The sequence below is a fragment of the Elgaria multicarinata genome, chromosome 4 (assembly GCF_023053635.1).
Source record: "Elgaria multicarinata webbii isolate HBS135686 ecotype San Diego chromosome 4, rElgMul1.1.pri, whole genome shotgun sequence".
NCBI classification, from domain to species: domain Eukaryota; kingdom Metazoa; phylum Chordata; class Lepidosauria; order Squamata; family Anguidae; genus Elgaria; species Elgaria multicarinata.
In genome coordinates, this window is record NC_086174.1 from 817,696 (window position 1) to 831,957 (window position 14,262).

Below are 14,262 nucleotides of genomic sequence, written 5' to 3' on the forward strand. Positions count from 1 at the left end.
AGGATTAGGCAAGGATCAGCTGAAGCAGCTGCCTGGGGAGGTTGTGGAATTTCTTTCCTTGAACATTTTCTAGGGAAGGTCAGACAGACATCTATCAGCAGCTGTTTGTCTGAGCTGGAAAAATCCCCAGCTGCTGAGAAATCTGAAATTTTACACAGGCCTGTGCAAGAACGGAGCGTAAAATTCTTAGGCTGCCTCCCCCGAAAAGGCAGAGGCTTCAGCCAAGAGCTCCACCCGGTTTCTCCAGCCCTGTGCCTTGATTTTGCCTCCTCAAGCACTTCCTGCCATCACTTGGAACCTTGTCCCCCCCACCCTCCCTCCTCCAGTCATCACCAGAATGACAGCAATCTTTCTTTCTGACTGTCATTCTTCCCTTCCCTCACTAGGCCAGTTTGATATGCAAGTTGAATGTAAAGGTAGAAAATGCTGTTTTCAGTGAACCATCCAAAAGGGACACGACAAAACAAATACAGCTCCATCCTCCTCCACCCGTGCCCCCCCCATTTCCTCCAGTTACCTAAGAGGGCTCCTCGGATGTAACATAGAGCGGACCTTGTTCCCACACGCAAGTCAAGAGCAAGGTGCACAGCTTTTGATCCATCTGAATAGTATGCGTACACGCACACACACCCCATGCCAAATCTACCTGTTGAAGCCTATGCAGAGGCAGGCAGTACCAGCAATGCTCATTTAGGGAAAGCGCGTCTCGGACACAAGCACCAATTATTCCATCTGGCAGCCACATAAATATTGATGGCCTCCGAGTGCAAAGGTGATGAGCAGGCCATGCAGAACAGCGACAGCCTCTTCCCAGCCCTTTTCCCACCATGGCAGGGAGGAAAAGGTCTCTTGCTCTCCCTTAGGCTACCCGTACCAAGTACCAAGTCTAACGGTTGCGCGGAGGAATAAACCATCACGGACAGGATTGTCACACCGTTCCAAACACAGCTTTTCAACCGAGCCTCTTCACACAGCTCGTCAGACACGCACCTCTATATGATAATTTCATGTTCTCCCCCACCCCCAATGGGTTTCAAGGGAAGCGTGCAAGGGGGGTTAAAAGCCCTCTTGGCACAGAGCGCCGGCAAGAACTGCTGATCAGTCAAGCTATACAGTGGGCCAGGCCGGGCCGGGCCAGCCAGTAACTTGTGAGAATCACCTAGGTCTCTCTTGTGACACAGCATAAAGAGAAGCACATGCCAGGAAGAGCGCCACACGCGAGCATCTACCGTTTGAGAGAGAACGCTGAGACACCACAGCAGCCGACAGCAAAGCCGAGGAGGAAGAAGTGAAAAAAGGCACCCTGTGGTGGACGAGATCAGAGGCCCCTGGCTGTAGCAAATGGACTCCCAACAGCTGAGCACAGCCACACCTGCCTTTGCCCTCTGCAGCAGGTGCCCAGAGAAGGCCTGCTGGAGCCCCAGGGCCGGGCATTCACCCAAATATGCTTGCAGGATTCATAAGCAGCAGCAGTCACGCCCCGATCCAAGCAGCCCCGCCAGCTGACAGCTACATTGCTGCCCGGCCTCTTGTGAGCAAAAGCAGAGGCCACAGGTGGCTTGCAGCTGAAAGGGCCCTTCAGACACACCCTCTCACATGATGCCAAGAATTCCTAAGGGGCCGACTTGTGGGCATCCAACAGGCCAATGAAACAACAACGATGCACAAACGTATTTAATAAAGGGCCAAAAATATCATGAACTGTCTTGGCAATAGGATCCAGCACTTGGATACGCATACAACTCACAAAACCACCCAAAGGCCATCCGGCTCACCCAAAGGTCCCATAAAAAGGCAAGGCGGAAGGAGAAGCGAAGCACCACGCTCACCCAGGGGGCTTGTTCTGCTGCTGAGCTGGTCTCCGCCTGAACAAGACCTGCCTCCCTGGTGTGTGCCACACAAACCCACCTTTTGCTAAGGGGGCACATACCTGTGGCCAGTAAGGCACAGACGGGCGAGCGGGGTTTGGGATAAAAGGGCCCGATTTCAGTTTCGGGGCCACAACTGAGGGCTAGGCTTCAAGCAGCGACGAAGCCCCACTGGCTCCCTTGAACAATCTTCGGGAGCCGAGTCCTACCAGCGCGCCCACCTGGGCGGCCCTTCGCCTGGGCTGGCCTGACAGGCGGCGAGCGGAAGCGCCCCGAGGCCCCTTCCAGGCCCGCGACCGGGACCGAGACCGAGACCGGGACCACCTCCTCCTCCACCACCTCCTCCTCCTCCCACGGCTCGACGGCAGCGGGACCGGCCGGAGGGAGACGGACTCGCAGCAACTGCGGCAGGCTCGCCTCGGTGCACGGGGACCAGGGCGGCCGCCGGCGGGGCCCACGTGCGCCTTCCCTGCCTCCCGCCCGCCTGCGAACTACCTGTGCGGATGCGCCATGGGGGGGGGGCGAGGGGGGCGAGCCCCTCCACGAAGGACGCGCAGGCAGGAGCCATTTTACAGCCAGCCACGGCGCGCGCCCGACACGCACCCGGGGCCCGGAGGGGGGGAGGCCGGGAGGGAGCCCCGCAGGGCCGCAGTCGAGAGAGAGAGGGAGGGAGGGAGAGAGGCCGGGGGGGGAGCCCCGCAATCGCCTCCCCCTCCCCCTGCTCCCCCTCCCGGCCACCGCCACCCTCCCCGCCTCCCGCGCAGCCGCCCGGAGGAGGTGCGGAGCCCCGGCCTGCGCTGCAAGCGCTCCCGCGACGGGCTCCGCCTGGGCCCAAGGAGGCGCGCAGCCCGGGCAGCGCACGCACCGGCCAAGGGCGCCCTGGCCTCGCCTGGCCCCCGGGGGCTGCCCAGCCGCGGCCGCCCGCGGGGCTCACCTGGCCGGCAGGCGGCGGCGGCCGCGGCCCCGGGACCCCCGTCGCCGCCGCCCCCCTCCCCTCCCCTCCCCTCCCCCCTCGTCCAGCACTCACGGCGGTGCCGATGCGGCAACGGCGGCTGGCAGCCGGGCTCCGTCCTCCTCCTCCTCCGGATCCGGCCGGCCTGCCTTCCTTCTCCTCCTCCTCCTCCTCCTCCTCCCACTCCGCACCGACCGGGCCGGCTCTGAGGGAGGGGGGAAACGGGACTCCCGCGCATGCGCCGCCCCCTCAGCACCGACAGACCGGGCCTCGTCCTTCGCCCCGCCCCCTCCGCTGCTATAGCAACCGCAAAGGGCGGGGGAGTGAGCGACTTGCTGCTGCTCTCATGGCAACGGCGGCATCAAAGGCTCCGCCCACACGCCACGCCACGCCCCCCGGGACCTCTGACCGGCGACCCATGGCCGGCCCTGCCCCACACGCGCAGGGCCCCTTCCTCGGTCCCCAGCTCCCCACGGACCGCTTCAGCCTGGGCCGCTCGAGCGCCGCTTTGTACGTTTTGCAACCCTCTTTCTGTCTTCAAAAAAAACCCCCACTGGGTCGAATGCCTCTGAGCATGTGCAGGGTGCTTTTAGCCTTGGCAGAGGAACAAGCTTTATTAAAAAAAAAATAGGCAAGGTGCACTGAGCATGTGCAGACCAGGTTATTTGCCTGTTTTTCAATGGCGCACAGGACGCCCTGCCTCTCAGCCACGGGCAGAAGGGCCCCGTTTTAAGCGATGCAGCTCAATATGATGTAGGTCATTGGGGGATTTGGCGCTAAATGCCATCAATGCGCTGATGACACGCAGCTCTGTCTCCCTGTGACAACTGAACCAGGTGAGGCTGTGCAGGTCCTGGACCAGTGCCAAGGCTCTGTAATGGGCTGGATGAGAACCCATAAACAGACTGAATCCTGGCAAGACGGAAGCCCTGTGGGCGAGCGGTTCCCGAGTCCGGGAGGGAGGCTCAGGGCCTGTCCTGGATGGGGTTGCTCTGCCTCTGAAAGAACAGGTTCGTAGTTTGGGGGTGCTCTTAGACCCATTTCTGTCGTTGGAGGCTCAAGTAGCTGCCACGGCTCGGAGTGCCTTTTACCAACTTTGGCCTCTCCTGGACAGGGATAGCTTGACCACGGTGGTACAGGCATTGGTAACCTCAAGGTTGGATTACTGCAACGCGCTCTATGTGGGGCTGCCCTTGAAGCTGCTCCGGAAGCTGGAGCTAGTGCAGAATGCTGCAGCTCGGCTGTTGTCTGGAGCTGCCCCTTTCCAGCATGGAACTCCTCTGCTGAGGGAGCTGCACTGGCTGCCTATTCGCTACCGGGCCAGGTTGAAGGTTCTGGTACTTGTGTACAAAGCCCTAAACAACTTGGGACCAGGATACTTGAGCAGGGGGTTGGACTCGATGGCCTTGTAGGCCCCTTCCAACTCTGCTATTCTATGATTCTATGATTCTACTTGAGAGAGCGCCTTCTCCCCTGCCAACCTGCCTGGTCACTGAGGTTATCCGAGGGCCTGCTCCTGGTGGTTCCACCTGGATCCATCCTCCGATTGGAATCCACCAGGGGAAGAGCCTTCAGTGTGGTGGCCCCCCTCCTGTGGAACTCCCTGCCTCTGGAGGTCAGGCAGGCGCCAACCTTGTACTCCTTTCGGCGCCTCCTGAAAACATCTTTATTCCAAGAAGCCTTTCCTTAATATGCAGCCTTGGATCTCTGTTTTTGCTTCTTTTAAATTTTGTTTTAACTGTTTTATTCCGTTTTTATTTTCATTTTATCTTGTACACCACTCTGAAATTTTTCAATGGGGAGCGGTATATAAATATTCTAAATAAATAAATACATAAATAAATAATATAAACAAGTGTAAGGTGCTGCACGTTGGGGCAAAAAAAACCCACCTTGGGATGGTGGTGGACAGCTCAATGAAAATGTCCACTCAGTGTGTGGCAAGAAGGCAAACTCCATGTTAGGCAATATAAGAAAAGGAATTGAGAATAAAACGGACAGTATCACACTGCCCTTATAACAAATCAAAGGTGCAACCACACTTAGAATACTGTGCACAATTCTGGTCACCACACCTAAAAAAGGATATTATAGAGCTGGAATAAGGGCAGAAAAGGGCAACTCAGATGATGAAGGGGCTGCAGCATCTCCCCTGTGAGGGCAGGGTACGTCAGCTGGGATTGTTCAGCATGGAAAAAAGGAGGCTAAGGGGAGACCTGATAGAGGTGTACAAAATGACGCCGTGCCTCTCTGCCACGGTCAGAAGGACGTGGGAAAAGGACGGGAAACAAATGGAACGGCTGACGATGTGACTTGCTTCCAGGAGAGCGATATTCTGGCCCATGGGATGGGATTGGGCTCCTCCAGCAGCCACTGGAACGACAGCCCTCTTAGTGCAAGAGGTGGGGCTGCCCAGACAGTACGCAGCAGCCTCCCTGCCACTGTGCGGCTGCTCCGGGTGTGTGTGTCAAGGGATCTCCTTCGGATCCACCGGCCCTGATCCATTTGGGGAGGCTGGGCCAAGCCAGCCAGCCAGCCAAGTAAAGGAAGGGCGAGTGAGTGAGAAGCCAGGACGGTCCGCAACTGATCCATGTCTTTCTTTTAAGCCTAGCATGTCCATGGCAGGAGAGAGCACATCATGGCAGAAGCATCCGGAAATATCTGGCACCAGAGAGCGCCCTGTGGGGATGCCTGCCCACCCCACCCCACCCCCTGGCGTGGCTTCCCCGTGGCTCCTTCCCTCCCTCCTCTGTGGCCGATGCTTGCCTGAAGCGCCCACTCTCTGGCTGCCTCTGGCTGCCAGAGGGGCCAGGGGGGGGGGTGCGCTGTGACATTGCGCCTCCCCATTTCGTCCACAGGCTGCCCGGGCGTCCTAAGGAAGCCACGCGTGGTAAGGGGCTGCCACACAGGGCTAGAAAGCGAAGTCCCTGGTGTGCCAAAAGGGGCTGCTCTGTACTCAGCACCGTTCAGCACCTTCAGCAGGGAGGGGAAACTGTGCCGATGGCATCACCGGAGAAGACCCAAGGAAGAGCAGGCACTGCAGAGGATGCGATGAAAGAAGTTCCAAGTAATTGGAAAGCGTTGCAGCGCAAGAGAAGATGGAGAAGATGGAGGGGAGACAACCCTCTGTCAGGGATGCTTTAGGGTGGATTCCTGCATTGAGCAGGGGGTTGGACTCGATGGCCTTGTAGGCCCCTTCCAACTCTGCTATTCTATGATTCTATGAAAGCACTCTTCAAATACTTGAAAGGTTGTCACACAGAGGAGGGCCAGGATCTCTTCTCCATCCTCCCAGAGTGCAGGACACGGAATAACGGGCTCAAGTCACAGGAAGCCAGATTCCAGCTGGACATCAGGAAAAACTTCCTGACTGTTAGAGCAGTACGACAATGGAACCAGTGACCTAGGGAGGTTGTGGGCTCTCCCACACTAGAGGCCTTCAAGAGGCAGCTGGACAAGCATCTGTCAGGGATGCTTTAGGGTGGATTCCTGCACTGAGCAGGGGGTTGGACTCGATGGCCTTGTAGGCCCCTTCCAACTCTGCTATTCTATGATTCTAAGCAGTCAATTATACCAAAATTTTAAAAAATGCACATTGCAATCGAACGGGGCCTGCCGAAGGGGGACACCTTTGCTTTCCGAAAACATTTCCCACCCACCAACATCTAAACTTGAAGGAGGAATTCAAAAGCCGTCTGGGTTTCTGCTTCATTCAAGATGTCGCCCTTGCGAAGTTGGCGCCAGTCGAACTGTAGTGGGCCAGACCGGGCCGCGCTCGAGGTCTGTGGCTGACGATCCATGCGGTCCACAAAAGCCAAGGTGGTCAGGCTCATACAATGAGATGGCAAGGGATAAAAAGGTGCTCTTGCGCGTGAATAACTGTGGGATGGGGTGCCAGGGCTGAGGCTGGCGCCTTACAGGGCTCAGGTGAACTTGGCCTGCAAATGGAAGTCCAAAGGCAAAGTGCAGCAGCTCCACTGTGGGTGTGCAGCACATGCGCAGAAGCGGGGCTGGCCCAAGCGGACTGAGCACATGCGCAGAAGCGGGGCTGGCCCAAGCGGACTGAGCACATGCGCAGAAGCGGGGCTGGCCCAAGCGGACTGAGCCGCAGCCCAGCTGCACCACGTGTCGGTGTGTGGTGGTTGGTGCGTGGGGTCCCCCGAGCCCGCAACCTCTCTGGTGGCCCCCGGCTTCCTGGGCTCCTTGTGCACTCAGGCCAGCTATGTTGGGCGCTGCTGCTTGCGCTGCCTCCTTCCATGCTCAGGGCGGAGCCCCGGAGCCAGGAGCTGCACATGAATTCCCCCCATAAGAGAGAGATGTGTATTCACTCCCCGCCTGGAGCTCCTGGGTCTTGTTGCCTTGAGAATCATAGAACAGCAGAGTTGGAAGGGGCCTACAAGGCCATCGAGTCCAACCCCGTGCTCAAGGCAGGAATCCACCTCAATGCAGAAACCACGGCCAGAGGGAAATTGAGGTTACCCGGCAGCCCCGCTGGGAGATGGCTACATAAAGCGTGGACCGAAGGACCAGCTGGCCCAGCCGCCTCTTGGCTGCATCCCAGGCCACTCCAGTACCAAACTGGCTGGCCAGGATCTGCCTTGGGGAGTCACGCAAGGGCCACTGGGCCCAGGTTCCTGTCCCTCCACAGCGATTGTGCCGGCAGCTCAGGGGGCACCGTGGCTGAGGGCCGGGGGGGGGGGGCCAGCAAGGAGCGAGAGCCAAGCCGGGGAGAGAGGGGCACGTTCTCCGAGGAAGGCCCCCGAGGCGGCCCCTCTGTCTTGCCCTCCACGATCCCCGTGCCATCTCCAATGGGGCCCCTGCGGCTTACCTTGGAGGTGAGTCTCCTTCCACTGCCATCGCTATGTGGTAGTCCCAGCTGGGAGCTTGGCTACTTTCTGAGGGAGGAAGCCCTGGGTGGTTGCCGTGCCGCCAGGGAACGTGGCGGTTGCTAAGTGACGGTGGTCAGGGGTCCCCTCCCTGCTGGGGTTTCCTCACTCCCAGCTACACTGGTGGGGGGGGGGTCAGTGTGTGTGTGTGAAAGAGACAGGTGTGTGTGTGTGTGTGTAGGGCGAACTAGGCTTAAACCCTTCTGGGCATCATGGATAAGGTGGTGACCAGGCCATGAGCAGCCTGGAAAGAGGGCCCTAGAGCTGCCACGGCATGCGTGTGCCTGAGAGACTGAGAACAGGCCAGCTGGCCTAAAAGCAGCACCTGGGGTAGGGCTTGCAGCCGGGGGAGGGGAGGGGGGCATATGCCCCTCTGGGTCATTGTGGCTCCTGTGAAAATGGCGTTAGTTTGGTGTTTTATGATGGCCATTTGTGCTTTAAATGTTGGGCACCTTGCTCATGATATTTACTATTTACGCTCTTTCATTCTGCACATACTAGTGTAAACCCCACATTGCCCGAGGGGCTAGTGGTGTGAGAATGACTGGATAAAAATATCTTTGCCCATTTCCATTCCCACTGGGAGAATTGTACACTTAAAAAATAATTCTACTCCACCTAAAACAGCAGAGGTGAAAACAAAACGAAAAGATGTTGGACAACCCTCTGCCAGGGATGCTTTATAGTGGATTCCTGCATTGAGCAGGGGGTTGGACTCGATGGCCTTGTGGGCCCCTTCCAACTCTGCGATTCTATGCTATGTTGGTTTTTAAAAGAGCATTTACTAATTTTTAAAGTTGAAAAGCTAAATCTCCAGAGCCACAAGTCCCTGGGCAGAGGGTTACTCCCCATCACCACCCCTGTGAATGTGGATTTGGGGGGGGGGTGAAGGCCCCCCCCATCACCACCCACTAAAAACTACAACTCCCAAAGCATGTGGTGGCTGCTTTCTTGGGGGGCTTCCTTTCTTCTGGAGCCAGGCTGGGCTCAGGGCTATGGGGTTGGCCCGTGATGGGCCTGAGCGGAGCAGGGGAGGACGCGCTGTTGCTGTTGCACCTGCACAAGTGAGGGCAGCAGGTGGATTGGGCTGCTCCTCTCCGGCCAAGCACGCGTTGCCCCAGGTCAACCTCAGCACAAGAGGGAAGCCCGGGTGGGCCTCACAAGAGCCGCCATGTTTGCTCTGGGCAGCGATGGGAATACAAACGCTATCGTGAGATTGCCGTTGCCAGAGGAATAGGAGACTGGCGCAGAGCCAAGAAAAATAGTGTTTTTCTATTAAAGCTCGAGCTTTGAACTTTTTTCGCAGTTTCAAAATTTTCTGCACACCTGCATTACTCAAGCTTCAATTTCATTTTTTTTAAATGAGCAAAATCAGTCTGGTAGATCTCTAGTAATAAGCCTTACGCTATCGTATTCTTATACAGGAATCATTTATAGAATCATAGAGTTGGAAGGGGCCTAACAAGGCCATCGAGTCCAACCCTCTGCTCAATGCAGGAATCAATGTACATGGGGTTCCCAGGTAGTCACCCTTATGCACCAGTGTAGAGCTCATGTCACGGTGGGTGCTCATAGTCATGCACCACAGAGAAGCACATGAATAATGTAAGTGTCACTCATGCATAGTGAATCCCCCCCCCCGGAATTTGCATGCATCATGGTCTCGGCCCCTCCTTTGTGCACCCTGGTTGTCCACCTCCACCCCCTTCCCTGTCCTGGCGGTGGCAACCTAACTGTGCAGCTGCACCCAGGGCTCACCTTCACGCCACATTGATTGGCCAAACAGGGCTGTCCATCATCCCGCCTGTTTGGTGCAGAGGAAATGAATCGCTATTAAAGCTCGAGCTATGGACTTTTTTTAATGTTCAAATTTTTCTGCACATCTACACTACTCAAGCTTCAGTTTAAAACAAAAATTAGCAAAATTTGTCTTACAGATCTTGAGTAATAAGCCTTGCACTATCGTATTCTTATCTATTCATTTAAGCTATTTATTCTATGATATTTAAGCAATTTCTATGATTTAAGGTTGTAACATATTGTTTTTGACAACTATGCTATTTATGCTGCTCTGTTTTACATTTGTTTTTGCATTCTATTTATATCAACCCAAATAAGATAAAACAAAAGGAGTGACATCTTTTCCCTTCTTAAATCAGAGGAATTTCTTTCAACCCAAGGACTGGATTCAGTTCTGGAGAAGCTCTTGCACCACATTCTAGTGGTGGGCAGGGGGTGACAGCAAAGGGTCTGGAATCAAAGTGAAAGGGTGGGGGTCCCCAAAACACCCATTTATTGTAGCTTAAGGGTGCATGTGTGGGTGGCTCGCAGTGCCTTCCACCAGCCTCAGCCTCTCCTGGACAGGGACGGCCTGGCCCCAGTGGCACAGGCGCTAGTGGCCTCAAGACTGGATTAGTGCAACACACCCTGAGTGGGGCTGTGCTGAGAGCGGGTCCAGAAGCCGGGGCTAGTGCAGAATGCAGCAGCTCGGCTTTTGCCAGGAGCTGGCCCTTTTGAGCATGGAACTCCTTTGCAAAGGAAATGGCACCGGCTGCCTGTCCACTACCGGGCCAAGTTTAAAGTTTTAGATATGAGCGCATAAAGCCCTAGACAACTTGGGACCAGGATACCTGAGGGAGCGCCTTCTCCCTTTACCAGCCTGCCCAGTCACGGAGGTCATCTGGTGAGGCACTCCGGGCACTTCCCCATGGACCTGAGGGAGCGCCTTCTCCCTTTACCAGCCTGCCCAGTCACGGAGGTCATCTGGTGAGGCACTCCGGGCACTTCCCCATGGACCTGAGGGAGCGCCTTCTCCCTTTACCAGCCTGCCCAGTCACGGAGGTCATCTGGTGAGGCACTCCGGGCACTTCCCCATGGACCTGCAGTCCATCCGGAGTCCCCTCAAAGGAGAGCTCTTCGCATACTGGCTCCCTCACTGTGGAACTCCCTGCCTGTTGATGCCAGGCAAACACCAACGTTTCGTTTTCAGCACCTGCTGAAGACATTTTTTATTTATGCAAGTCATCCCTGCATAACCACATACTGTTTTATTTTGGAGAATTTAATTTTAAAGGTTTTAATACGGTATTTTGATGATGACGACAGAAATAACCCCAGGGGAAAGGGGGCGGGCCTTCTGCAAATTGGCACCCTGGGCCTGCAGTTCTCCACTCTGGCTTAGATAGTTACCTGTGCTGAGGACTCATCCCAGGGCCCGATTCAGGGTGCCAAGTGTACCAGTGAAAGCCCAAGTGGCTAAAGACCTGGTTCCCTGGAAGGCCTGCCTGCCACCCTGTCAGCCTACCAAAGCCGTCACCTTCTGAAGGCACCTGAGAAGAGGGTAGTTGGGGCTGTGGTACCTTCCCAGGTGAAGAACGGCCTCTGCAGGGAAGCTCACCTGGGACCGATCCGGATTACATTTTGGCACGCAAAGAACACTTTGATTTCTTTTCTTTTTTAAAAAATGCCCATACATTCTAGATTTCTGCAGCTCATTTTAATGTGTGGTTCTATAGATCCACTGGATTTTAATGTTGTTAATGCTGACATAGCTGCTGTTCTTTTAATGTAAGTTTGTATTGTTTTTATTCTAAGCATTTTTATTTTATGGATTCTGAATTCTCTGCCTTCCTGGGAAATCTGTACCAAAGGGCAGTCGATACACTTAGTAAATAAACATGGAATTGACACTGAGGCAAGTAAGGAGAGCTATTCAAGGAGAAATTGAGAGACCGCTTCATTACTAATTGCCTTCCCCCCCTCAAAAAAACAAACTTTAGCAGTGTTCTGTCTGCCTAGACTAAACAAGCTGGCCCTGAAATAGCATTTTATTGCGACAAATAACCACAAATCAGCGCGCACACACACATCACCAAAACACAAACCAACCCCGCAAGAGCATGACCCAGTAAATACTGGAATTTGCTGGTATGACAGTGACATCATCAGGACGTTTTGTATGGAGACTGAACAAAGGGTGGCATGTCTAGAGGAACAAGCTGGGGTGGAAGCAGCCCGGGCTGCCAGCGTCCTCAGCCACAGAGAAGGCCACGGCACCGCCTCCTGCAGAGCCATCCGAGATGTACAAAGGAAGGACAAGCAGGCTGATGGATGCCGTGGGACCCACGTGCCCACCTGGCAGACGGGAGCTGGGGCGTAAGGCGCCTTCGGTCCTCAGCTGCAGCCTATCCTGCCTGGCCCAAAGCCAGGTCTGGAGGGACCACATTGGGGGCAACAAAAGAAGGTGATGCAGCTGCTGTGGGGCCCCGTATTCTCTCCCCCCCCCGATTTTGTGGGGAGAGAAGACCACCCTCCCCATACAAAGCCAGCAACTCCCCTGTGAAAAAATTGTTACTAATTTATGTTGTCTGACCAAATGAGCATGCGAGGAGGCATCAGAGAAAGGGAAGAGTGTCAAGCTATGAACTATGAAACTCGCCCTCCACTGGGTAGCAGCGCTTTTGTCCTCGTGGTGGAAGCACTCCCTGGCCCGTCAGGACTGGCGAAAGATGGCCAGAGGGCTCCCAGAGGTGGGATTGTCTTCCTTGTGGCTAAACAGCAGAGGACTTTCGCTTAAGGGAAGCACGTGCCAGAAGAGGAGCAAAGGAATGGCTTGTAGACTATGAATGGTGACGTGGAGGGAGTGAACAGCCTTGAGGCACCTTGGAAACAAATTGATGGAAGCATGAATATTTGCGGACAGGAGCAAGCCCACTTCTCAGATGCCCGAGGTATTACCCGCAGCTGGCAAGTTGTGGGGCCATGTGTGCGCGCACACACACACGTGAAGGTCTGCACATGTGACCCAGCAGCAAGCCATGAAACGCAACAGGACCAGGTCAGAGGGCTCCTTGCCCCCCAAAGCGCCCCCTGACCACCATTCTGACTTTCTGGCTGACAAAGTGTGCTTTGGGATCCCAAACACTTAGGCCACAATATCATTGGTAGTCTTTAAGGGGCCGGAAGACACTTTGTTCTGTGTGCTGCAACTCCGCTTTTGCTTTAGAATTTGCCGCAATGGGAAACTTGTTTATTCAAAATAAATCCTATTTAAATTGACTGGCAGTCAAGTTCAGGGCAAACGAGCAGAGATATTTCCTTAAGTAACACGGTTTCCAAAGGAAAGGAGGTAATTAACAGAGGGCAGGGGCAGGTCCTATTGGAAGCCTTCAGCTGAATGAGCTAGAAACGGGGCCTCCATGTTCAGCAGCAGTCTACCTGGGTTCTGCTTGCCATCTTCCCAGAGGCAGCTGGTGGTCCTCTTATGGATCAGAAACTGGTTAAAGAACAGAAAGCAGAGACCAGGAATAAACGGTCAATTCTCCCGACGGAGGGAAGTAAATAGTGGGGTCCCACAGGGATCGGTAGTGGGACCAATGCTTTGCAACTTGTTCATAAATGATATGGAATAGGAGTGAGCAGTGAAGTGGCCAAGTTTGCCGACGACACCAAATTATTTAAGGTGCTTAAAACACAAAGGGATTGTGAAGACCTCCAGAGGGACCTCTCCAAGCTGGAAGAAAAAGGCATCCAAATGGCAGATGCGGTTCAACGTAAGCAAGTGTAAGGTGATGCACGTTGGGGCAAAAAAAACCAACTTCAACTATAACCTAATGGGATCGGAGCTGGCGGTGACCGAACAAGAAAGAGATCTTGGGATTGTGGTGGACAGCTCGATGAAAATGTCCACCCAGTGTGCAGCCACTGTAAAGAAGGCAAAGTCCATGTCAGGCATTATAAGAAAAGGAATTGAGAATAAAATGGCCAGTATTGTACTGCCCTTATACAAATCGATGGTGCGACCACACTCAGAATACTGTGTACAGTTCTGGTCACCACACCTAAAAAAGGATATTTATAGAGCAGGAAAAAGTGCAGAAAAGGGCAACAAAAATGATGATGGGGCTGGAGCATCTCCCCTAGGAGGGAAGGTTACAACAGCTGGGATTGTTTAGCTTGGAGAAGAGGAGGCTAAGGGGAGACATGATAGAGGTGGACAAAAGTATGCCTGGAGTAGAGAATGTGGATGGGGAGACATTTTTCTTCCTCTCTCAAAATACTAGAACCCCAGTGGGGGGTCATGATCCCATGAAGCTAGTTGGTGGGAGATCCAGGACAAATAAAAAGAAGGACTTCTTCACACAGCACATAAACTCTGGGATTCACTACCACAAGATGTGGTAGATAGGGTGGACTCCTGCATTGAGCAGGGGGTTGGACTCGATGGCCTTGTAGGTCCCTTCCAACTCTGCTGTTCTATGATTCTATGATGGCCACCAATCTGGATGGCTTGAAAAGGGGGTTGGATAAATTCCTGGAGGCGAAGGCTTTCCATGGCTCCTAGCCCTGATGGTTGTGTGCTATTTCCAGCATTCGAGGCAGTAAGCCTGGGTGCACCAGTTGCTGGGGAACATGGGTGGGAGGGTGCTGTTGCCCCATGTGCTGCATTGATGGTCCCTGGCCGATGGCCGGTTGGCCCCTGTGTGAGCAGAGTGCTGGACTAGATGGACCCTGGGTCTGAGCCAGCATCAGGGCACTTATGATGTTCTTATGATGG

At 54.7% G+C, this 14,262-nt stretch overlaps 2 protein-coding genes across 3 annotated transcripts in view; both read right to left on the reverse strand.

Annotated features, from left to right (window-relative positions):
- Positions 1-2,920, reverse strand: part of MAPRE3 (microtubule associated protein RP/EB family member 3) — a 44,128-nt gene extending 41,208 nt beyond the window's left edge. For both annotated transcript variants that reach the window (XM_063123707.1, XM_063123706.1), the window contains exon 1: positions 2,896-2,920. The gene's annotated coding sequence lies outside the window, so the exon portion shown is untranslated. The remainder of the gene's footprint in view (positions 1-2,895) is intronic.
- The window catches only part of TMEM214 (transmembrane protein 214), a 120,401-nt gene that overhangs the window by 70,838 nt on the left and 35,301 nt on the right, over positions 1-14,262 (reverse strand). The gene's annotated exons all lie outside the window — the stretch shown is intronic.